The 22,915-nt window shown below is 36.6% G+C and overlaps 1 protein-coding gene and 1 pseudogene across 5 annotated transcripts in view; one reads left to right on the top strand and one right to left on the bottom strand.

Annotated features, from left to right (window-relative positions):
- The window catches only part of CNTN4 (contactin 4), an 814,349-nt gene that overhangs the window by 247,370 nt on the left and 544,064 nt on the right, over window positions 1–22,915 (top strand). The window contains exon 1 of one of the 5 annotated variants that reach the window (XM_074344449.1): window positions 11,644–11,953. The exons of the other annotated variants lie outside the window; for them this stretch is intronic. The gene's annotated coding sequence lies outside the window, so the exon portion shown is untranslated. Of the gene's footprint in view, window positions 1–11,643; window positions 11,954–22,915 lie in introns of those variants that run through there. 5 annotated transcript variants of the gene reach the window in all.
- Window positions 9,309–9,816, bottom strand: LOC105074769 (large ribosomal subunit protein eL29 pseudogene; annotated as a pseudogene).

Below are 22,915 nucleotides of genomic sequence, written 5' to 3'. Positions count from 1 at the left end.
ATCAATTGAATGAGAATAAGACTAGAGCCTGCTTTGTTGGTGTGTTGGGTAGATCCAGTAAGAGAGTGCATTGACTTTATAGCATGAAGCCTGGCATATGATAAGGGCTCAGTAAACATCAGTCCCCATCATTATTGTTAGTGTCATTATTGAACAAGGTGGGCCTGAACATAGGCCTCAGGCTTGTGTACCGACTGATGGTATTTACATTGAGGAATTCTGAGCAATTGGAGGGTAAGCACTATGAGCCCCGAGTCCTCTTGCTCTAGTCCAGCAGTGATGTACTTGGCATCCAGGTTCTTGTCTTGCCTCTTCCAAAGCCGCATAATTACTCAGAGCACCTAACTCTATCTGTTAGATTAAATTGAGAGGAGAAAGCAAGAGGCATTTTCTAACTGTTTAGATTTCGTGTCAGAATACCAGGGAGAGACACATTTATGATGTTTATTTTAATGGCTTTTAAAAACACAGTAGATTAGGAAATGATAAGTCAGAAAACAAACCCTAAATCAGGGCAAAAGGCACCTGCCCAGATGAATCATGATTGAGTGGCAGTCCCTTTGTGAAGTCTCTTGCTTCGCTGTGAGACTCAGCTAGGACGCTCACATCTGCCTTGTCGTCAGCCCCCCGGCTCACGCAGCAACCTCAGACTGATTTCTCTCTGGCCCTCATGGCGGGAATGACTCAGCATATTTGCAAATGTGTGTGCCTCTGTCATCTCTACATTATTGGTTTCTAAATAGAAGGACTAAATTTTATTTTTTACCTATTTTTGAGAGTTTTTTTGTTAATGTTTTTATTAGCACATTGCCTTCAATGAAAATCTAAAAAAATTTAAAAAGAAAATTAATTCCTCCTAACCTCTTCTGCATTGCTGTAGGTTTGAAATCAGTCTGACTTGGAAGTCATGGTTGCTCCCACCACCTCCACTCAGATCCTCATTTCGTCTCTGGCTTGGCCAGTTACTGTAGCTTCCAAACTGGTGTCTCTTCTTCTGATATTGCTCAGAATAAACTGATTATCTTGCTGTTATCAGTGTGACCTACTGAAAGTCTAAGCATATCACTGTTTCCCTGAGTGAAACTATAGATCATACTGTTGTTAACAGGATAAATCCCAAATTCTTCACAATGATGTAGAAGAGATTCTATGAATTGTCCCTGTCTTCCTCTCCAGCCTTATCATCCTACTTTTAAAAAAAAATACTAATACCCAATCACTTACAACTCTCCAGTTAACCATACTTGTTCATAATTTTGTGTTTTGTTTATATTATTCTCCTTGCCCAGGACAACCTGTTAGCATCTTGAGGGCAGAATCTTCGTTCTTTTCACTCTCACTTCCTGAGTAATGTTCCTGGCATGTGCTGTGCGCTTGTGTGAGTTTCCTAGGGCTATTGTGACCGAAGCACCACACCATGAATGCTTAAACAACAGGAGTCTGTTCTCTCACAGTTGGGAGACCAGAATTCCAAAAGCAAGGTGTTGGCAGAACCGTGTCCTTTCTGAAGCCCCTGGGACACGACCCTTCCCTGCCTCTTCCTAGTTCTGGTAGCCCCAGCCATTCAGTGGGTGGTGGGAGCAGAGCTCCAATCTCTGCCTCCGTCTTCAGTAGACCAGATTCCCCCTGTGTCTGCCTGCCTGTCTGTCCTAACTCTCTTCTTCTTACAAGGGTGCTGCCCATAGTGGATGATGGCTCATCCTAATGACCTCTTCTTAACTTGATTATGTCTGCAAAGACCTTATTTCTAAATAGGTCACATTCGCAGGCACCAGGGATTTAGAAGTGGACATCTCTTTTGGGGGGAGACACAATGCAACCAACAGCAATGCTCCATCAGTATTTTACACGTGGAATAAACACATGTGGGCTGAGCTACCGCTTCTGAGAAACCTCCTAACATTCAAAAGAGAGATATCACCCCACCTCCATGTCACAGTGATTACGTGTTACTATAGGTGTCACATATTTATTCAGTGTCCTGTCACAACACACTTGTTCATATATTTGTGCCATTATATGACCATGAATTCCTCACGGAAGGGCCCTGATGTACTATTCATCTTCCTACCTCATTGCCCAGCATGGTCCCTGGAAGGGAAGAACAAATGTGTATTTAATTAAATCTCTGCTTTCTTCTTGACTGGATTGTTTTTCTTATTTTCCCCCAAATCACACTGCTGTCTGCTCAGCCTTTGTGCAGTGGCAGCAGAGTGGCCAGGTGGTAAGTTTGTAACATCGAAATGTACAATTCCTAGTTTTTTCTGTGAGACTATTTTACTGTGAGCACTTCAGACAGTAAAGAATGCTTTCACCATCTGGGGCCAGTTCATCTAACCAGCAAGATCCCAGAGTACTATATAATAGTCTGGTTTCTTGGAATTACTTTATTATTTGTGAAGTATGTTTACTTTACATTTAAAATATTTGTTGGAAAATATGTTTGCATTTTTAGCAATAATTTTTAGAAATGCTTCTGTAAGGGGGAACAGTAAATATTTTGAATGCTTGAAGCTAAAACATTTCTAAGGGGATGTATGAAAATTGCAACGATATTTCTGTTTGTAGCTGTTAGCTAAAGAAATTAATGGCGAAGGGCATATTTTCCTCTTTAGAAACAAAAAGGAAGCTTTTCTTATTATTTAAGGGGGTTATGACTAAAAGGCATGGATAGGGTAAAGATAAATTGATAATTCAAAAATTACTTTGGACATAGGAGGTAATTACCATAAGAAGTTGAGATCAGACATAGCTGCAACTGAGCGTTTCACTTAAAGACGACCTATTTACTGATGGCTGGTGAAGGAGGATACAACTTACGTAATAAACCCATAAGTATCTCCCTTTTGCTTTTGAAGTATAGCAAATCAATTTCTGGTGTACAGCACAATCCTTCAGTCATATAGGAACAAACATATATTCATTTTCATATTCTTTTTCACCACAGGTTATTGTAAGATACTGAATACAGTTCCCTGTGCTATACAGTATAAATTTGTTGTTATCTATCTTATGTGTATTATAAGTCAGTATCTGCAAATCTAGAACTCCCACCTTTTGATTTTTCCCTGTCTTCTGGCTTTGCATCTTTATGTCAGGAAAGCTAGCTACAGGGGAGGAAATAGCATTTAGAGTTTTGAACTTGCTAACCTCACATTCTAAAGTGACTTCCAATGTTTGTTACTACGTTCTTTATAGTAAAAAAATAAATGTTCACTTCGCATGTCATCTTGAATTATTCAGTCATAAAACCTATCCTTATATTAAATAAATATGAAGTTAAATGAACTAAATGTTTTTAGAATATGATTATTATCTTTAAAAATTACTTAGTTGTGACTCAGTCCATTATTTTGTTCTCTGTCTCTTAAAAAGTCTGTTGATAAACCAAGGGCTGTGGTTCTACTAGTCAGTGAAAGTAATGTCTTTACAGACTGCTTGCAAATCACTTTTAATATGCGTTAATCTGGAGTTATTTCTACTATTCTCAAGGCAAATCTTTATTAACAGTAAAGAGAAGGACATTTAAAAATAAAATTGGCATAGACCATTGATCCTACTGTGAATTTATTTTTTATCAAAGAAAATATAATTTCTGTGTTTTATTTTGACAACAATGTCAAAATAAATAAATAAATAAACTACCCTCTTGCATTTTAGTTGTTTTAGCACTAAAGGACTTTGACTACATTATTATATGATTAATAGGTAGAAGAAATATTTAAAGGACATATTTTAAAAATTATACAACTTAATTATAAGCAATATTAATTATCAGAAACCTAAAGGTAGCTAACTGGATGAATTTCACTTTCATTTCTATTTCCAATTTCTTATCCCAAAAGCCAATTTTCAGAGGTTTTCTTGAGTTGTTCTGCTGTTTTTTCCTGCAAGATTTGTGGTACTAGTTTTAAGGGATACAGTTCCATTATTCTTCATTATTTCTTATGTTCCACCCATTATACCTGCAGTATGTGTCTCATCAGAAGATGGAAAACAAAGAGCTGGTCTTCCCAAGACCAAAGTGTGAACCAAATTTATTTTAAAATTGCACCATGTCATGCAAACTCTGGGGTTCTAGAAGAGTGCCATCATTTCTGAAAACATGGTTGAACGATAATTAGGGTCTATCCTTTTTGATTTCTGTGTAACAACTTAATTAAGTGTGGTATTAGGACTTTGGCAAAGGCTTTTATTCCAAATTTAGTCAGTAGAGCAAATTTTAAAATACAAGACATTAAACAATGCATGCTTTTGGAAACCAGTTAATTTGTCTTTTCTCTCTGCAAAAGGTACTTAAAATGATGAGTTAAATGCTGGAAATATTTTTGATGAGTTATAGATATGTTTATTTAAACATTTCTAGGGATTAATCACATAATATACTACATACATATAGTTAATCTGTCTTTCATAATTGAATTTTCTAGATATAAAAATGAATAAAAAATTGAATAAAAAGAACTGTTTTCTCATGCAACCAGTGCAGTGACATTCTCAGTGGATGAAAAGCTTGGAGCCCAAAGATGAACCTATCCTGGCCTCTCCTCCCATCTCTTGCCACATTCAGCAATTCATTACCAAAAGCGAATTCTTGGCTTGCTCTCAGAATAAAATCCAAATTCTGTGCTATGGCCTGCATAGTCTTCACATGATTGGAAACCTGCCTAAACAGTCTGATTTAGTTTTTAGTTTTTATTGACGTGTTGTTGATTTCCAGTGTTAGTCTAAACAATCGGATTTTAACTCCTGCTTATTTCTGTCTGTTGAGTTTCAGTCAGTAAACACTTCCCCCTTGATAGACGGTCACGGGGCTGGAGCCTTCTCACTCTTTTGTTCACAGAGGAAATGTTTACCTCCTCTGAGAGACTTTGCCCCAGCTCTGCCCTAACTGTCCCTGTTCTAAAACCTAGAGCCTTAGTCTCATTTTCAGCTATGACTTACTGATACCAGAATTCATCTGTCGTTTGTTCATTCTTCCTCTCCTTCTTTCGCTATCTTTATCTTCCCTTTTTTTCCTCCCTCTTTCTTTTCTTTTTCATTTTTTAAATAGTCTACATCCCTTGATAAGATGTGCATTCTATAAGACAATGGGCCTTATCCGTTTCCTTGGTTGACATATTCCCTTTGCCCAGGAAGGGATAAATAGAAACTTTAAAGTGGAGAAATCTTTGGTTCACCATCTTAATCACATGATCAAAGTTAATGTGATCAGTAATCAAGTGATTCAGCATCATGTCCTTTAATATGTTACACTGAGGAGAATACAAAAAAAAAAGTCACAGAAGAGTCTAATTGTGAAGAAACATCAGACAAATCCAAATTATACAAAATAATTATCCATGCTATTCAAAATTTCAAGGACATGGAAAACAAAGAAATACTGAGGAATTAACTGTTCCATTTTAACTGAGACTAAAGAGATACATCAAGTGTATGGAGTATACGATCTAAGATTAGCTTTCGGTCTAAAAAATATTGGTACAATTAGGGAAATTTGGGTACGGTCTTTATGCTAGGTAATAGTACTATATAATTGTTAATTTCCAGATTTTGATAGTTTTATTGTGATTATGTAAGAGAATGTCCTTCCTTTTAAGAAATGTATAATAAATTATTTGGAGTTAAGTAATTGTTATGTCTGCAACTTGCTGTCAGTGGATCCAAGAAAAAAATGTGTGAATGTATTTGTAGTGTGACAGAGAGAAAGAGAATAGAAATGATAGATAAAATGTAGTAAAATTCTAAATTTTGACCAATCTTGAGGAATTTGAACACACAGTAATTCTTTATACTAATATTAAAACCATCTTTAAGTCTGAAATTATCAAACTTAAAAGAAAAATGCATCTAGCCAAAGTTTCTATCTCATTAGAGAACAAAATAATCATTAGAAAGCAATTTCAAATACTAATATGCCCTAATTAAAAACCTTAAGTATACTTAAGGAAACACATGTTCTACTTGTTTATAAACTTAACTGATGTGAAAACCTAAGATTTTTATTTATTTTACTGAATTTATTGTAGGTCAGCTAAAGACCTTATGGGTCATACTCTGAGAGAAACATGTGAATTAAATATTCTCCATGCAGTTAGTGATTTAGGAGTAACCTAAATGGATTCATAAATTTTATTTCCACCTAACTTTTTTGATGCAGATTAATATTTGTAGAATGAGAATAGTTTTACAAAAACATAATTCTAGACATAGAACTGAGACTTTATCAAGCCTCATTAATTTCTAAATTTATGTTTTATATATTCCTTGCACTGGGGAATTTTGCTCAGAGAGTTGCTAAACCTAAGCTTTCATTTGAATGCCTTTTAAATAACATAAACTCTGAAAAGGCATTTCCTTCTTCCAGAAGATACAGTGTTCTTTAAGTGCATTTTTTAGGTTATAAAATAAAAGTTGCAAAGCAGAATTCATAATGGTTATTATCTGGCTTAAAATTCTAATATCAGGTGTTCCTTGCAGGGTCTGAATGGCTGGACTATAATACAGGGGCCAGGTTTAGTTTGTAATGGCCTCAGTATTAACCTTCCCTGCCATACTACCTGTGGGCATCATGCTAACATGATAAAATGGCTAGTATCCCAAAAGTACCTTTGTTGATGGGGCTGGATACATTCCATATCTTCAAATATAATAACCAGCATGCAATCCAAAATTACTGAAGCAGAAAAGTGAAACAGAGTAGTACATAATAAGAGTGTGTTAGAGTCATTTAGTGTGTGCTTATTTTAAAAAATGCTCGTTTGACTCCTTGTTTCCTGATTAAATCCATGCTAGTCCCTTTTATGACCATTTTTACAATTGTATTATCTCAGCCCTACATGGCCAAGAGTCATTATCAAATTCAACAGATGAAGCTTTGACAAACCCTAAGAAAAATGGAAACACCATGTGTTATATGATGAACACAGAAAAATAACTAGCCAAAGTCACAGAGCAAGAGGGAAGCAAAACCAAGTACAAACTCAGCTTTCTAACTTCAGTTCCTGTTCCACACCTCAAAACTCTACCAGCATGGCTCCTCCAAAAACATATATGTCAGAGAAAATTGATCCTTACTTTGTTGGATATTATCATGCGTGAATGAAGGATGGAGCATAAAGGATGTTTACATGTGATGCCTTCACAGATACAGATAACTGGCTGCAGAACATTATATGTGTTGATCAGCTACATGATCCCAGTAAGGATTTTGAGCTTGGAACTGCTTCTCTCATAAACTGATAGTTGAGTATCAAATATAACTTCTGATCGTAAAAACTTCGGTAATTAGCTTTTTTATTGAGCTTGTGACCCATGAGGGCTCATTGTAAGAACTGGGATGACTCACCACTTCAGGAAAAGTGAAGTAAAACCCCTTATGTAGGTGTTCTCAGTCTGCTGGTCCAGTGGGTCAAGTATGGACAACAGCATTAAGTAGTTGGATTGAATTTTTATTCATCTTGATTCAATCAAGATGTTAGAGCCATTGTGGCAATTCTTATGGAGTTCAGAATAGAACTGAATCTCCTCCAAATTGCACCCTGCTAGTTATGCCCAGCCAAGAAAAATGTTGCTCCATGACCCCAGGTCAGGATGCTAAATTGAATTCTACCAGACTGTTTCTCAGCCTTCCCACATCCATTTGGTTACACTGTCAAGGGCCAAGTTAGTATCAAGGAAGTGAAAATAGTTGTCACTTTGTTCCCATGTGAGGATGCCTCTTCACAAAGTCCTTAATCAGCTCCATCCTGGTAGAGATGTGATGATTTGATAGAGACTTAGCTCCTTCTCTTTCTCCCTTTATCACTTCCAGTACCTCGTTTGGAAACTATGTACCTTCATGTTCTTCAAGTCCTAGTCATTAAGTATCTTGTGTTGCTTTACAACTTACTATGCCTGTTATCATCAGATTATAAATACATGCACAGTCTTCATGAGCTTGACTCTCTGTAGCCTTTCTTTCTGGAAATCTTGACTTACCCATTTGTTAGTTTACCAGGGCTGCTGTAACAAAGTACTACAAACTGGGTGGCTTAAAACAGGGAAATTTATAGACTCACGCTTCTCAAGTCTAGAAAGACTAGATCAAGGTGTTGGCAGGGTTGGCTGCTTCTGAGAGCTATGAGGGAACCTCTTCCATACCATTATTCTGCCTTCTGGTGGTTGGCTTGTCGTCATCGGAATTCTTGACTTGCAGATTCCTGCCTTCATTTTCACATTGACTTTTTTCACGCGTGTCTGTCTCCAAACTTCCCCTTTTATAAGGACACCAGTCATATTGGATTAAGGCCCACCCTAGTGACATTGTCTTAACTAATTATATCTGCAACAACTCTGTTTCCAAATAAGGTCACATTCTGAGATGCTAGGAGTTAGGACTTCAATAGATGAATTGGTTGGTAGAGGGGCACACTTCAACCTATAACATATGTTATCTTTCCACAAACTCTTGAGGGTCTCTTTCCTCCTGTCATTAGTGTATAGAAAATACTAAACAGACAGTCCTCTTGGAACAGTTTTTTCATAGAATTATATGGATTATATTCCTTTTTATTTTACTGTACTTACATAGGTAGAGGAAAATAGTTTATTTACTCTGTTAGCAAATACGTACTTAATAAAATAATCAAAACACTTACTTATATGGGTCTGATTACTGAGACTATATAAAGTACAATAATATTGAACATTTCAAATCACATTACCTTCTTTTTCTATGATCTTTGTGTAAACATAAACTATAAATAATTAAGTGTTACCATTATCATCGTTGAAGCTTGCAGATGATAAATTATATACCTGAAGAGATCAAATGAAATATAGAAAAGAATCACCATTAATCCACTAGCTCACTGAAAGGAAATAGTTATTAGTGCGAATAAAGATCACCTTTAGATTGGGTATAGGAGTCAAACTGTTACCATCTCCTTCCCATCGCTGCTCTGAATGAGTCTAGATAAGTCACATACCAATTGTCAGTTTTAATCCTCAAAACAACCCTAAAATAAAGCTATTTCTCTTACTTTACAAATAAGTAAAGCAAGAATCAAGAGACACGTTTTGGCCAGGGTTACCTATGGATGTCTTAAATACCAGTCTATCCTAGTCCAACCTCCTTTAGTAGAAGCTAAAGTTTTAGGTATGAAAGTTTTCAACAAGAGTGTCATTTAATCTACAAAGGAAATTTTTTTTTTGATCCTGCCTCAGGTTTATTTGTCTAAACAGCACAGGTAGACATGAGCCCCATGCAGACAGCAGCCCAGGGGTCACACTAGTCCTTATATCCTCACATCAGTAGATGAAAGCTTCTACTCTGGAACCTTTCTGGGGGCCTGGGTGCCTTCGGGAGCCTGAACCTGAGCCTGAGCTGCAGCTGCTGCCTTGGTCTGAGCCTTGTCCTTAGCCTCTGGCCGACAGAGCCTGAGACCCTTGGCGATGCGGGCATGAGCATGTTTCCCGAGCTTGGGGTGAGCAATGTAGGCAAGTCGACTGAGCTTGCAGCTGTTGCCCTTTGGAATCTTGGGCTTGATCTCCTTGGGCTTTATGAGAGCCTTGATAGCCTCAGCACTTGCACTCATGGCCTTGGCGTTGTTGGCCTGCATCTTCTTCAGGCCCTTCTTGTTGTGCTTCTTGGCAAAGCGCATGTTCCTCAGGAACTTGGGGTCTACCCCCTTAAGATATTCGTATCGTTGTAATTGGGGTTTTTTGATGCCATTTCTGTGCCATTTTCGGGACTGGTTGTGTGTGGTGTGGTTCTTCGACTTGGCCATGCCTGCACCGGAGCTGGGAGATCCCAAATCGCCTGGGACCGCAAGAGAAAGAAGTAAAGGAAATTATTTTTAAATGTTGAGAATGAAACATCACCAAAAGGTGTAGCATCATCAAACCAGAATAAAAGAAGTAGTACAGAATGGGAAATAGGTCTTAGGGTTTCCATGTTAGCATGAGCCATTCCTGATCGTGGGGGCGGGGATGGCCTGGCTGAATGGAAACATAGTGTTTCATTAGATGTATTGTTTCAGAAACCATTGTGGCTTGGGCCTATGTGGAAGATCTCTTTTTGACCTACCACTAACTCAAAACCTGCTTCATTAACAATGAGTGAAGGTTAAGCCTTATGCCAATAAGCATATGAAAAAAGTATTCAACACCTTAAGCTATAGGAGAAATGAAAATTGAGACTATATGATATACCACTCTATACCCACTAAATGGCTAAAATGAAGGAGACTGACAGCAATATGTATTGGTGCTGGTGGGTAACAGCTAGCACTTTCATACATTATAGGTGTGGATGTGAAATGATGCAGTTCTTTTGGACTGTTTGAACAGTCTGACAGTTCCATAAAAAGTTAAAAAGTTAAAATGAATATACCCTGTGACCTAACAATTATGTTTATATGCAAGGAAATTAATCCAAGAGGACTGAAAGCATGTCTACAAAGAGCCTTGTCTTAGAATGTTCATAGGAACTGTATTTATAATCTCAAATAAAACTGGGAACAGCCTAGGTGTCCATCAACAGAAGAAGATACAAGCAAATGGTGGCATGTTCGTGCAGTGGAAAACTATTCAGCAATGAAAAGCAGTAACATGAATGAATCTCAAAACATAATGAATGAAAGATGCCAGACACAAAGAAATGTGTCCTGATTGTTTCCATTTGTATAGAACACCAGAATAGGCAATATAATCTCTCAGGAAAGGAGTCACTTCCTTTGAGGGCAGGATGTTGACTGAGAAAAAAGAACTTCTGGAGTGACGAAAATATCCTGTATCTTGGTAGGATGATGGATTGAACTTTAAACTCCAGATATGTACAGTTGAGTGTGTGTAAATTATTCCTTAATAAAAATATCCTTTTTAATTATTAAGCCTTAGAGATTATGGGCAGCCCAGGCATTGAAGAAACTGCTTTGTGTGAATGATGGTGCATGGCCATGTATTCATGAGGGAGTAAGCACAGAAAACACAGTCACACATAGGACATGCAGGGTGACTGTGTCTCTAGACGCTCTGTTTTCAGGTATGAGGGATGATGAGAAAGAGGATAGATTTGAACCTGACATGTTTTCTCAGAAATCCTGTTAAAGGCCGCTTTTTAGGAACGGCTGGTGAAATCTTCCCCTGTTTTGGGCCAAAATGCCCCTCGAATTGAATTTACTGCCTGCTCCCCCAACCTCCTGCATCCCTTACTTCTCCCGGGGCATCCTCACTAGCCAGATGCTCATTGAAAATGATATTTTTGTCTCTTTGAATTGGCTGTGCTCAGAGAGGTAGAACTCCCATGATGCCACAACAAACCCAGCTTGTGCAAAGACAGTACTAATTTTAAAAACTCAAGTGTTATGTCTGGGACTTTTTTTTTTTTTAACCTCTCCTAGAACTCTTCTCTGCTGTCACACATAAATCAGAGGATTATGAAAGAACTAGTCAAAGTGGCTGTTTCCTTCTAAGGCTGTAATTTGGCTCCATGAATTATTAATTATTAAACCGGTACAGCATCAGCTCCTCAGAACCCAGTATAAATGTGAAAGGCCCACCTTATCAGTTATAATCTAAGGAGCTGCAGTAATGTGACTCCTGCCATTTAGTGCTCTGTGGTATGTTAAAGGGAGTTGGAATATTCAACCCATGCAACTTTCTAAAATAAAATACAAAGCAAAGCAGAGAGTTTTTTCTTCTTTGCAAGTAGCTTTGAAAGTCAGTATAAGGAAGCAGATGTGGATTGCTTCAAGGGTTTTGATTATCGTGAAGGATGGCGTTGTTTCATAGATGCTGAAGCAAGTAACAGGACATGTAAAAGACTGTGGTTGAAGAAAACCATCTGAAAGTAGAGCTTTGGAACGTCTTGCATCTCTGCTGCTGCTAAGGAGGAAATAAATAATGCACCAAGGATTGAAGTTGTGCTAAAGATAAGTTCAGTATTTGTTGAAAGCAGACATCTGACCTAGTAAGTACATTATTTTTCATATACGAATTATATCTTCAAAGAAGCAAGAACTAAGAATGTATGATCCTTTTTGTTTTTTTTCTGGGATACTTAGCTTTAATACTTGATGAAGCCTCCCAGACTTCTTTGGTTCTCTCTTTAATATGTAATGTCGTTTCATTTTAAAACCTTATGTGGAAAATATATGAGCTTAAATGCTGCTCTTTTTTGAGAACATAAGATTAGTCTCATTTTATGTGCAGTTTTTTTTAAGCAATTTCTGAATATTTCAGAAGCACGCTCTCTACGTATACACACAATGAGTCTATCTAATTCAGACAACAGCAGTCTTAACTTATAAATGCCACACTGCTCAACATTACAATTTATAGAAGGAAATTACACCAAAGCTCTGGTCTAGCCAATGATTTTGAATGGGTGTTTTTTATCAATATAAATTTTAGTAAGGTAGAAATGTATGTTGTGGTTAGCTATGCTAAAATAAATGTGTTATGTATGTTTCACTAGCTTAGCCCTTCCTGGAGATTATTTTAGAAATAATTATTTTGCTAAATCTCTGCAAACTTTCATATTATTAATAGGAATTTCAGTAGCTTTATTACTTTGAGTACACTGCAGTGACGCTAGTCCTATTTGACTTAAATTAAAACAGATTACAGTATTCAGAAAGAATTTTATGAGGTTAAATTTGGTGCAGGAAAACAGAGAGAAAATTCATTCTACAAAAATGGCTAAATGTGAAAATGACCTAGGAGATAAAAGCCCCTTGATTGCACTATTTTTTCTGTACGGCCAGTTATAGCATAATGACAAGTTAACATTTTGCTTGAACCTATCTGATGTGAAAATGTTAAGAATAGAGATGATTTTCCTGGTTAGGCCAGAGAGGCCAGGTTGTGACATGCAGTACTTCAAAGATAAATAATAGTGTATCAAAAATTAGGAAATCTCCTGTAATTTTAAGTATGCTTGAATAATAACATACATTTCCAAAGGGTTTTTCTGAATGAAAGAGATTATGCCACGTAATTGTAGGACACATTAAAACAAACAAAAAAGACGTTTCCCCTTTAGGGTGAAATAATTCATTTTCTGTTTTAAATAAATAGTTTTGTGTATGCAAAACTAGGAGCAAACATGCATCCAAAAGACAATTAGATGGATTTATTTCATTGATAATATGGTGCTACGGATATGGTACCTATTTTAGACCCATTTCCACTCCTAGCCAACAGCTATCGTTTGAAAAAATTAATATTTTCTTGGTTTTATTTTCTCTGTGAGAGGTGAATCCAGTAAGCTGGCATTAAGGGCGGAAAATGTACAGATGTTGGTTTACTGCAGGTAGGTTTAGTAAGATTGGATTGTGAGACTGGGCTTTGGTTCAGTATTAAAAGTCTCTTTATAACCAAAGCATTTCTGAGATCCAGTTCCTGGTCCATCACTGTTGGCAGCATATTACCAAAACTCAAGAGTTCCCTGAAACTCTTGGAAATGACCATAGATCACAGATGATGGGCTCATTTTCCGTTCTGTTTTGCCAACCCAGTATGACTCCTTCCATTCTGTTGCATGAAGATCTGGATTGTATATTTGGACTTTGAGTGAATCTGTAGAATGTAAGAATCAGGCATTTTCAGATGTTGGTTTGTTAGATGAATGTTAAATTTTAAACCAATGAAAGATGGTAAGTTAGAAATCTGTAACAATTTAGGAACAGAACAACATTTTGGAAAAAAGCAATATGCAGGGCTTGACTTAGATGTTCTATTAAGAAAGAGCCATTGAAGGTAGGGAATAAAAAGGTATCCCTTTGGTTGGAGACCCTTCTGTTCTTGCTCAGTATGTATGTTTTTCTAGGATTCCTTTCTACTCTGAATTGCTCTTGCCCTGGGTTAGTCTCTAGGGTTAGTCCCTAGGTTTCTCGTCATTGGCCATAGTAAGCCAGGATCAGCATTTTAAGTTTGCTCTCTTGCTGCGCCCTGTCTGGTGTCTTCTTTAAGTCTTTTTTTTTTTTTTTAAACTCATGTAAGGTTTAAGGCATTGTCACTTCTGTGACCATAGTTTCAAGACTGTGCTCATGTAGTGGATTTTTTTTTTTCATGATGAATATCTTAGGATCCATCCGTGATTTCAGATTGGAGTGGAATAGAGTTGTTTTTGAAAATAAGCTATGCTGCTTCATTACATAAACTCCCTGAGCCTGTTTTCCCTGCTTGGAAATGAACATGTTAATACTGCCTGTCTCATTAGATTGTTGAGAGAATCAAATGAGAGAATACACAATGATACTTAGTTTTTGCCTTGCATATAGTAACTGTTCAATAAATTTATGACTGCATTCACCTATTACATCAGGACGCTTTTCCAAAAAATCCTTTCAGTTATTTCTAGTTTTGGGTAATAATGGATTTGGCCTGGTATACAGATTCTCAGTACACTAACTATGAATCTTATTTAAACATGTATTTATTTTTAATGAAGAGTAAAAACCAAATGGTTTCTGTCATTACCAGCTCACCGCATAATCAGGCTGTGGTTGGAATCTACTTGTAAAGAGTAACCTCCCCATTTTTCTTCAAATAAAATCAATAGATGTGAGTGATTGTATTAGTTATGAAATATATCAAGGAGAAATGTAACTGTGTACATCATGTAATATAATCTAATGTGGGCAGACAAACTGAGAATAATGATGGGTTTGGGTTTTCCCAGGAAGGATTTATGTAACTAACTTTTCTATAGGTTGAAAGTTAGTCCTTTTAGGATTTCCAGGTTTTCTGCCTTCAGTAAAGTAGCACCTTTTCTCCTTCAAGACCTTTCTTCTTTATACAACTTTCCTGATAAATACCACCATGTTATTTTATTTGAAACATTTCTACTGTAACAAAATCAGAAACTTGTTCCTGTATTATTTTGAAAATTTCCCCATTGTTCATACTATCTTTTTTTTTTTCTTAAACCATATTACAAGGTTTTGGAATCACATGTTTACCATGGAACCTTCCCTTGTCACTTGGTGTGTGATTGTGTTTCTGTAGATAAGTAGGGAAGTAAGTAACAGAGCTCAGCTTCTAAATGCTAGTTCCATGAATCAAATGGAGAATTATAAAATGTAGATGTAGTAACAATTTAATGTTTCCAGATTATTAATAAAAATTAATATTTTCTACATGACTATATCAGAATGATGGTGCAAGAATCATGCCTATTATCATTTTAAAAATGAAATATTTGGTGACTAAATTTTGTGCCTCTAAGCAAAGAAACGAACTTTGTGATGGCTTTTATTCCCAGTGTTCCAATGAATACTCAGAATTAGTTTGGATTATACTGTTCATAACAGGAGAGACACTATGCTCCAACGTTCAGTTTCTAACTGAATATCTATGCCACCCCCCTCTTTCCCTCCCTTGGTTTAAAATGATCCTCTTTGAGGAGAATTCTTATGGGATTCTTACAGGGTAAGGGTTAGTGTGTGGAGAAACTAGCATAGAACTTAGTACATGATAAGTAGTCAATTTAATTTTTGCTTCTCTTTCTAACTGTAAAGTATATGCCAAATATTGAGAGAAAATCGACCTCACTATTCCCACTCTCATCAGCCTGTATGTAGGTTTATTCTCCAGATTTGCCAAAATCACAATCAAGAATTGTTTCTTAGTAGGTTTTGGGGAGTCAGTTACACGATTTGGATCTCATAACTTGAGATTAGAAATGGAGAACCTCAGAGATCATGTGGCTCATTACTTGAATATGGGATAGCTCCCAAAAGGCCTCCCACGGTCATAGAGCTTGTTAGTAGTGGGACCAGATGGAGAAATCAGGTCTCCTGACTCCTTGTGTGCTGTCCTGTTTAGTGCACCATGTTTCGTCTGAGTCAGGTCGATAAACTGCTCCCTGCTGACACTGGGAAACCGGTCAGGTATCTGTGGGCAATGTAGCACAGTGGCTGTTTTGGACTGTCACCCCAGAAGTTAAGATAACAAAAGCCAGCTTCCACCTGGATCTGCTTGCATGTGTAAATTATTTCACAACTTAGAACTTCTTTTTTTTTTTTTCTGTAAAATAATAGGTTTCTGATCTTGTTTTTTGCTGGTCTTCTCAAGTGGGATGAGGGATGGAGACAATTTGAGTAATTCAAGGGGAGGAAAGCAAACGAGAAAAAGAATTATTTTGTTCTTATTCAGAATGAACTGTACGCCTAGTTTGATGTTTCCTTCAGGGATTCCAAATTGCTTCTCGAGCTAGTAATAGTTTGCTCTTCAGATAGGCTGTGGACTTTGTAGAGGTTAAAACTTTCACCACACAAGGGTAGCTGTTGGTTCACCACAGTGCCTTGAAAGGCAAACTTGAACCAGAAACTCAAGGATTGAATATTTTAATCCTGCAGAAGCAATTTTGTTCACTGGCAAAACGGTACCTGGATTTTGAGTATTTCTCAGGGGAGTTTGGCTGGGAATGTAAAATGTGTTAGGGCTCCTCTTGGGGCAGAGAACAGCTGCTGGAAGGTAATCTGATAAAAGAGAAATGGATGAAGACGGGGTCCGTGACACCTGCCCTGCTGGAACTGTGCTTGAGCCGCTCCAGCAGTTTTGGTTTGACAGACTGATCAAGACAACAGGCTTGTGGGAATGGCCTGGCTAGGACAGCTGTGGCCTTCCTTCAGGGTTCTGCTCCCTACTCCACCTTGCAGCCAAATAAAATGGGACTTCATCCTGTCCTAAAAATACAGTGTCAGGGCTGAGCTTACTGACCATTTCTGTTGGATAGTTTCTCCCATCTGAGTTTAGGAGTAAGTGTGAGGATTTGAGACAAATGAAAATTGCCCAAATAGCCTGGAGAAAGGAGGTGTGGATTCAAACTTTCAAGTTTCATTTTCAGGCTTCGTCCAGCATCTCTTTGATTTTAAGTAAGCCTCTCTAACTATCTTATATCCACTAGTTTCTTTTAAAATAGAGCAGTAACGATTCCGACCTTCTTTAAGGTTCAAGTTATTTTTTTTTCTTTTTTTTTTTTTAAGACTTAAATGGATTAGAGATATTTGAAAGTCCTTTAAGTGGTCCATGTCCTTTGCTGGGTAATGATAATTGCAGTAGTTCCTTAAGTATCTTGTCTTGAATAGAGATGTGCATTAATTTGTTCAGGTTGCCATAACCAAGTGTCACCAACTAGGTGGCTTAAATAACCGTAATAGTTGTTTCATGGACCTGGAGGCTAGAAGTCCAAGATCAAGGTTTCTGCAGGGTTGGCTCCCTCTGAGAGCTGTGGGGGAGAATCTGCCCCAGACCCTTCTCCCAGCTGCTGGGGGTTTGTTGTCAATCTTTACTGTTCTGTCGTGTGTGGGAGCATCACCCTGAGTTTTGCTTTAATCTTCACATGGAATTCTCTGTCTCTGTCTCTGTCTCTTTCTCTGTGTCTATGTGTGTATCCAAATTGGATTAGGTGCCCATCCTACTCTAGTACAAACTCAACTAATTGCATCTGCAATGCCCCTCTTTCCATTTAGGTCATATCTTGAGGCACTAGGAGTTAGGAGTTCAAGATAAGAATTTTGGGAGATGGGAGGAGGGGAGAAGAAATTCAACTCAACAAGGAATAGGGGGAATTTTAGAAATTACTTTATTTACTTAGTGTCCTTTTTATTGATGGGAAACTTTAGAGTTACCATAATGTCATTCTGTATCCTTCCATTCCTCCACTCCTATTCTTTTTATTAACTGCAAACAACAACCCACATCCTAATATACTAAACTTATAATCATGAAGTTACAATGAGAGATAATATACCATGAGATAAGTACTATAGCCAGTAATTGTGAATGAGTCTTAGTAAGACAAGACTCTAGACCAATCTGACCACCAGCAATTATTTTAGTCAGTTTCTGAGTCACTAAATATTGTACCCAATCTGATGAGAGTTTATATATTTTTAATTTTCAGAGAATTTAATTTACATTATCTCACTTAAACCAAAATAGCTACAATATGTACCCATATCAAAGATTTTTGAAATTCAGGTTGAAAAGTGATGAAATGCTAGAGGTTCCTTGGCTGCTGATTGGGTTAAACACAGCCTGGATTAACTTTTATGGAAGATTTCAAGTCCAAATGCTGAATTCTTTCTACCTATCATCATGTTGCTCTTTAGAAAATTGGTATAGGTGGGTTTGTGACTCAGATCACTCTCAAACTGAAACACTGGAATTATATAGTGGACTCTGTAACACCAAGTGCACATTGTTCATATAATACTTTCTCAATTTCCTTGAATCAAATCTTTCTCATTCCTATAATCAATCAACTGTAATCATTATGTTTGAAGCTCTGTGGTTGACATAGGTGAGGAAAAGAATTGTTTTATTTCTCTAAATCATTTTTCTTCTGCAGAAGCCTGGTGTATTTGTTTTTATTGCTGTTCTAACAAATTATCACAAATTTAGCAACTTAAAATAATCCCCATTTATTAGCTCGCAGTTTTCAGGTCTCAGAAGTATGAGCACAGCATGGATCTCTGCTGAGGGTCTAACAAGGTTGAAAGCAAGGGATCAACAAGTTTTTTGTTTTTGTTTTTTTCTTCTTGTTTTCCTGGTGCTGAGGGTAAAATCTTTTTCTGGGATCATTCAAGATACTGGCAGGATTCAGCTCCATGTGACTGTAGAGTTCCAGGCCCCGTTTTTTTGCTGGCTTTTGTTGTGAAGTCATTCTGAGTTTCTAGAATCCACCTACGTACCTGGCTCATTGCTGTTTTCAAAGCCAGAGATGGTGGGTCAGGTTCTTCTCAAATGTCTCTCTGTCCTCCCCTTCATCCTCATTTCTCAGTCCTCACCTTCTTATTCAGGTACCTCCAATGGATTTTTCTGTTGCCGCCTTCTGCTTTTGAGAACAGATATGATGGCATTGGCTCCACTGATTATCCAGAATAACTCCCCTATTTTAAAGAAAGCTGATAAATAACCTTAATTCCATCAGCAAAGTACCTTCAAAGCAGCACCTAGATTCATGTTTGATGGAATAACCAAGAAATAGGAATCTCGGAGGGATGTATTTAGAATTCTGCACATCATAGCCTGGTAACTGTTTTTGTATTAAGCATTTTTATATTGGACAGCAATATACACACAAAATCATGTATCTTAGAGTATAAAAATACCTTCACATTTATTATAATGTCATGTTATTTTCTTATCTGTAAGAGATGGAGATAATCATCCCCATCTCACAGATATGGAAACAAAAGCCATGAGCTAGAGAGTTTTGCTCAGATGCAGGAGACCTGTAATTTCAAGTATATTAGAGTTCCTCTCTGTGTAAATAACATTTGCTAGTCCTTAGCTTAATAAAGATAAACAGGCCTTTATTTTATCCCTTCTTCTGTTTTAACTATTCGTATCATTGATATTATTACTTCCTTATTCCTTCCTGATTTATGAATCCTCCCAAATTAGAAACCAACTTCAGGATAGGGGAGGATATTGTTAAGGAGAGTGAAATCCCCAGGATAAAATATCTGGCTCTGTATTAGAATAATACATGTATTTCCAAGCTTTGTTTATTGGGAGTTTGAGGGTGCTTAGAAATATTAACAGTCCAGTAGCAGTGAGCACACCTAGAGCCTGTGTCTTGGTATTTAAATACCATTGTTTAATGATATTTAATACCACTGTCTAAGGGCTCCTTGCAGAAGTGGCTTATTCCAAGACTGGGGCAGAGAAAGTGCAAGATGAGCTTGGAGCATCTTTGTTGCTGCAAGTAAGGGAGTGCTTGAAAGAGATGGGGTTATGTCAAAGGACACAGGTGTCAACATGAAAGGGCTCCCAATGACTAAAGCTAGAAAATTAGAGCACCCCAATAAATAACTATAAAACTGAGTTTTAACCCATAGGATAAAATAAATAATTATGAGCCCATACTGAGATAGATAGATAGATTAGGTAGATAGATTGATGGCAGAGAAGACACAGCTCATCTTTATGCAAGAGTTCCAGTCAGTAAATATGCAAGGAATAAGGAAGATGGAAAATGGTAGAAAACCACAGAGTAATTGTTGAGGAAAGAACCACTGATGGATGCTAAAACTAGTAAATGAAAGTTTGGGGGAAAACAAGCTTTTCTTACTTAAGAACATCTCTGCATAAGTTGTTATTAATTAAAGAGGGGAACATTGTGACTTTACAGTGGCAGTACCTGGCAGACACTACCTTAACCAGTTGTTCATGATTAAGAACCATGATCATGATTGACATCAGTAATAATGAGACATACAGTTTATATGGACCTCTGGCATGATGCATTTAGAAGGGTCCACTCATTACTTCTGTTTTGTTCTTGAGAAAAATACACAACCATCATGTCATCATGAGGAAAGACCAGACAAACCCAAACGGAGGGACACTCTACAAAATTGTTTACGAATATTCTACATTATATCATATTATAGAAAAATAAAAAGGCATTAGTGAAAACACTGGTACAATCTGTATTGTTTCTTGTTTCGATCATGGGGCTGTGGTTATGTGGATTAACATTGGAGCAGATGGATGAAGATTATATGGCAATTCTCTGTACCAGTTTGGCCATTTTTTTAAGTCTAAAATAGTTTTTTTAAGTCTGATTCTCCCGTATACTATTTGTAGATTTGTAATATTGGATTAATTCTTGTAACCTCATTGAGCTTCATTTTACTTATATGGAAAATAGGTCTAACAAGTCAGAGGTTGTAACAAACAAAGTGTTTGAAATGTAATTTAGACAACATGATAATTAAAAGCAGTGGCTTTTAAGTTATGCCAATGTGGTATCAGTCCATCAGTCCTGATTCTGGTAAGACCATGCAAAAATACCTGAGTTCATTAGGCTTCAGTTTCCCTATTGTTAGTATTCATAGGCTTATTGTGGGTTTTAAATATGATACAATAGGTAAGCACTTATCAGAGCCTTTGACATAGTACATACTCAAAAACTTGCTATTATTGCTACATATTTATGTTTAAAATTGAATTAGATAGGTTTTACTTATTATATGTTGACATCAATGAAACTTTTAAAAGTGTATTAAAATACATATAACATAAAATCTGCCATGTTAACCACTTTTAAGTGTGCAGTTCAGTAGCATCAGTTATGTTCCCAGTGTTGTACAGCCATCACTGGGATCTGTTTTCACACTTTTTTTCCTCATCTCTTGGGGGAACCTCTGTAATCACTGAGGAACCACTTTCCATTCCTTCTGATATCCCAGCTCCTGGTAACCTCTGATCTGTTTGGTTTTGTTTTTGTTTTTGGTGTCTCTATGAATTAGCCTAGTCTAGATATTTTATAAGTGGAATCATATAATATTTGTTCTTTTGCTTTTTGTTTCTGTTCAGTGCAGCTTTTTACTTGAACCTCAGCTCAAATTCTGTTGCTTTAAACAATATTTTGTATCCTTGCATGAGTTGGTCAGGTAAATATTTTGTTTATGGTGTTAAAAAAAAAAAAAGCAAATGAATAGAAATCTGTCAATCTTATTTAATAACTTTAATAACCAAAGATTCTGCCAAGAAATCATGTGTGAAAATGTTCACCACAATGTTATTAATTATATTGGAATGACTACCTGAATGTCCAATAGCAGGAGGATGATTAAATTAAACCTCATAGGAATTCTAAGAAAATGCTGCCTGATGATTTCTGGGTAGAATAACTAGTAAATTTTATTTTCTGTATCTTACGTATATTTTATTTTAAAAATGTACGATTTTTCTGACAGAAATTTATAAATATAAGAATAAGTTTACATTTAGTCAACTGATCAATAAATTTATATGTGTTATTTATACAGCCAATACCTGAGATCAAATGTTCAAACTACTACCCAGATTATTATTAGTCCATAAGTTACTTGTGAATGGACAAATATATCTGTACATGATTATGCCAGGAGGTGGACCAAGAATGAGAAGAAAATTGAATCCGATGCTCTGGATTCCAACATCTAACATTAGATTTTTTTTTTTTCTGCATAAAACAGATACAAACATTCAGCATCTAAAATACTTAGTTAATTTATTTAGTTTATGTTTTTTATTTGATGCTGGCAATAATAAATAGCTTTGACTTATAACATAACAGGTAGGTTTGTATCTGGAGAGAGGGTCCATAATAAAAAGAAGTTATTTTTACTTGTCACTTTTAGCTCAAAACAAAGATGAAAAAACATTGAGATGAATCCGTTGTCGAGTAACTTATGAGAAACCCAGATATATCTAAAGAATCATGCTGAGATTTGACATACTTTTAGGGTTTTCTTTATTTTTTGTTTACAAATTCGTTTTATACACCACTTGATCTACGGATCAACCAAGACCTGATAACTTCCATAACATAATTGCCATCAATTTATCTCACCATGTGGAAGAATGCCTTAAAATATAGAGAAGTCATAACATAAAACAAACATAAAGAACACTGGAATGAAGTTTGGGTGTTATGTCTGTGGTTTGGTTATCTTAACTTCATGTGTTGCTTGACTCACTTCTTCACTTATCGCCCAGGAATGATAACCCTCCTCTGGGTCATGAAAAGGTGAAAATAGTGCAATATGTGGAAATTGATCATCAAAATGAGTCAAAATGTCAAGTTTGAGGTCTGATGGATAACAAATGCTGAAAAGTTGTCCCGCTCCTTACAGGGGGATGTCTTGCTTTAAGAAAAGCCAGTATTTTAAAAAGTGGTAAATAAAAGGATTAATAAATCTCCACAGAATAATCCATTTGTGATACGTCTGAATTGTTAACTGAAACAGTGACCATGCCACTTTAATACGTGTGTGTATTATGTACATGATATATGAACATATCCATGTACTTCTACATACATGATGAACAGTTGTGACGTATTTGTTTACAATTACTTCATTTCTGAGCAGCATGGTAGTTCAAGAGGATTAGACTGGTTATTCTATTAAAATACTGCCTTAGG

This window comes from Camelus bactrianus, chromosome 17 (assembly GCF_048773025.1).
Source record: "Camelus bactrianus isolate YW-2024 breed Bactrian camel chromosome 17, ASM4877302v1, whole genome shotgun sequence".
NCBI classification, from domain to species: domain Eukaryota; kingdom Metazoa; phylum Chordata; class Mammalia; order Artiodactyla; family Camelidae; genus Camelus; species Camelus bactrianus.
This window is presented reverse-complemented; position numbering and strand designations above follow the sequence as displayed.